We start from the raw sequence: 3,435 nt of genomic DNA, 5'->3' as shown, positions 1-3,435 counted from the left end.
CAAGTTTCATAGACTTCCATCTGAAGATCCCTTTCAGTTCTTAACTGAATTCTTGCAGATCTGTGATACTGTTGAGACTAATGGAGTAGATCCTGAAGTCTACAGGCTCATGTTTTTCCCTTTTGCTGTGAGAGACAGAGCTAGAATATGGTTGGATTCCCAACCTAAAGACAGCCTGAACTCTTGGGATAAGCTGGCCACGACTTTCTTAGCCAAGTTCTTTCCTCCTTATAAGCTGAGTAAGCTTAGAGTGGATGTTCAAACCTTCAGACAGAAAGAAGGTGAATCCCTCTATGAAGCTTGGGAGAGATACAAGCAACTGACCAAAAAGTGTCCTTCTGACATGCTTTCAGAATGGACCATCCTGGATATATTCTATGATGGTCTGTCCGAATTAGCTAAGATGTCATTGGATACTTCTTCAGGTGGATCCATTCACCTAAAGAAAATGCCTGCAGAAGCTCAAGAACTCATTGACATGGTTGCTAATAACCAGTTTATGTACACTTCTGAGAGGAATCCTGTGAGTAATGGGACGCCTCAGAAGAAGGGAGTTCTTGAAATTGATACTCTGAATGCCATATTAGCTCAGAATAAAATATTGACTCAGCAAGTCAATATAATTTCTCAGAGTCTGAATGGAATGCAAGCTGCATCCAACAGTACTCAAGAGGCATCTTCTGAAGAAGAAGCTTATGATCCTGAAAACCCTGCAATAGTAGAGGTGAATTACATGGGTGAACCATATGGAAACACCTATAATCCCTCATGGAGAAATCACCCAAATCTCTCATGGAAGGATCAACAAAAGCCTCAACAAGGCTTTAATAATGGTGGAAGAAACAGGTTTAATAATAGTAAACCTTTTCCATCATCCACTCAGCAACAGACAGAGAATTCTGAGCAGAATCCATCTAGCTTAGCAAATTTAGTCTCTGATTTATCTAAGGCCACTCTGAGTTTCATGAATGAAACAAGGTCTTCCATTAGAAATTTAGAGGCACAAGTGGGCCAGCTGAGTAAAAGGATCACTGAAATCCCTCCTAGTACTCTCCCAAGCAATACAGAAGAAAATCCAAAAGGAGAGTGCAAGGCCATTGATATAACCATCATGGCCGAATCCAAGGAGGAAGGGGAGGATGTGAATCCCAAGGAGGAAGACCTCCTGGGACGTCCAGTGATCAATAAGGAGTTCCCCTCTGAGGAACCAAAGGAATCTGAGACTCATCTAGAGACCATGGAGATTCCATTGAACCTCCTTATGCCATTCATGAGCTCTGATGAGTATTCCTCTTTTGAAGAGAATGAGGATGTTACTGAAGAGCAAGTTGCCAAGTTCCTTGGAGCAATCATGAAGCTGAATGCCAATTTATATGGTAAAGAAACTTGGGGAGATAAACCTCCCCTGTTTACCAATGAACTAAATGCATTGGATCAACTGAGATTGCCTCAGAAGAAACAGGATCCTGGAAAGTTTCTAATACCTTGTACCATAGGCACCATGACCTTTGAGAAGGCTCTATGTGACCTTGGGTCAGGAATAAACCTCATGCCACTCTCTGTAATGGAGAAACTGGGAATCTTTGAGGTGCAAGCTGCTAGAATCTCATTAGAGATGGCAGACAATTCAAGAAAAGAGGCTTATGGTCAGGTAGAGGACGTGTTAGTAAAGGTTGAAGGCCTTTACATCCCTGCTGATTTCATAATCCTAGACACTAGGAAGGAAGAGGATGAATCCATCATCCTTGGAAGACCCTTCCTAGCCACAGCAAGAGCTGTGATTGATGTAGACAGAGGAGAATTGATCCTTCAACTGAATGAGGACAACCTTGTGTTTAAAACTCAAGAATCTCCTTCTGTAACAATGGAGAGGAAGCATGAAAAGCTTCTCTCAGTACAGAGTCAATTAAAGCTCCCACAGTCAAACTCTAAGTTTGGTGTTGGGAGGCCTCATCCAAACTCTAAGTTTGGTGTTGAACTCCCATATCAAAACTCTAAGTTTGGTGTTGGAAAGTCTATAAAATTGACCTGATCACCTGTGTGGCTGCATGAAAACCCACTGTCAAGCTATTGACATTAGAGAAGCACTTGTTGGGAGGCAACCCAATTTTTATTTATCTAATTTTATTTTTATTTTTATTGTTCTTTCATGTTTTATTAGGTTCATGATCATGTGGAGTCACAAAATAAATAAAAAAAAATCAAAAATAGAACAAAAAACAACAGAAGAAAAATCACACCCTGGAGGAAGGGCTTACTGGCGTTTAAACGCCAGAAAGGAGCATCTGGCTGGCGTTCAATGCCAGAACAGAGCATGGATCTGGCGTTGAACGCCCAAAACAAGCAGCATCCTGGCGTTCAGACGCCAGGAATGCACACTGAAAAAAACTGGCGTTGAACGCCAAAAACAAGCATAGAACTGGCATTCAACGCCAGAAACATGCTGCATCTGGGCGCTGAACGCCCAGAACAAGCACCAATTCGGCGTTTAAACGCCAGAATTGCATGCAAAGGCACTTTACATGCCTAATTGGTGTAGGGATGTAATTCCTTGAGACCTCAGGATCTGTGGACCCCACAAGATCATCTCAGCATCTGTGGACCCCACAGGATCCCCACCTACCTCCACTCATACTCTTCCCTCTTCTCATTCATCCTCTCTTCCCAATAAACACCTTTCCCCAAAACTCTTCACCAATCACCTCAATCTCTCTCTTCCCTATTACCCATTCACCACTCACATTCATCCACTCTTCCCCATAAACCTACCTTATAAACCCTACCTACCTTCAAAATTCAAAATCACTTTCCCACCCAAACCCACCTCATATGGCCGAACCTTAACCCCTCTCCCTTCACTATATAAACTTCTCCATTCTTCTTCATTCTCACACAACAAAACCCTCTCATCCCCTTCTTGGCCGAAACATAACCCTCTCTCCCTCTCTTCCATTTCTTCTTCTTCTTCTTCTTTTCTTTCTTCTCTTGCTCGAGGGCGAGCAATATTCTAAGTTTGGTGTGGTAAAAGCATAAGCTTTTTGTTTTTCCATTACCATTGATGGCACCTAAGACCGGAGAATCCTCTAGAAAAGAGAAAGGGAAGACAAAAGCTTCCACCTCCGAGTCATGGGAGATGGAAAGATTCATCTCCAAAGCCCATCAAGACCACTTCTATGATGTTGTGGCCAAGAAGAAGGTGATCCCCGAGGTCCCTTTCAAACTCAAGAAAAATGAGTAATCGGAGATCCGACATGAGATCTAAAGAAGAGGTTGGGAAGTTCTAACAAACCCCATCCAACAAGTCGGAATTCTAATGGTTCAAGAGTTCTATGCTAATGCATGGATCACTAGGAACCATGATCGAAGTAAGAACCCGAACCCAAATAATTATGTCACTATGGTTCGGGGGAAATACTTAGATTTTAGTCCAGAAAA

The 3,435-nt window shown here is 42.4% G+C and overlaps 1 non-coding gene across 1 annotated transcript; it reads right to left on the bottom strand.

Moving 5' to 3' along the window:
• Nucleotides 1-241: 241 nt before the first annotated feature.
• Nucleotides 242-349, bottom strand: LOC148572107 (small nucleolar RNA R71). The gene has a single exon (XR_015908068.1). It is a non-coding gene; the product is annotated as a small nucleolar RNA R71 (small nucleolar RNA).
• Nucleotides 350-3,435: the final 3,086 nt, after the last annotated feature.

The sequence above is a fragment of the Arachis ipaensis genome, chromosome B3 (assembly GCF_059453495.1).
Source record: "Arachis ipaensis isolate K30076 ecotype BB chromosome B3, ASM5945349v1, whole genome shotgun sequence".
NCBI lineage: Eukaryota > Viridiplantae > Streptophyta > Magnoliopsida > Fabales > Fabaceae > Arachis > Arachis ipaensis.
Note: the sequence above shows the minus strand (reverse complement) of the source record. Positions and strands in the feature narration are given on the sequence as shown.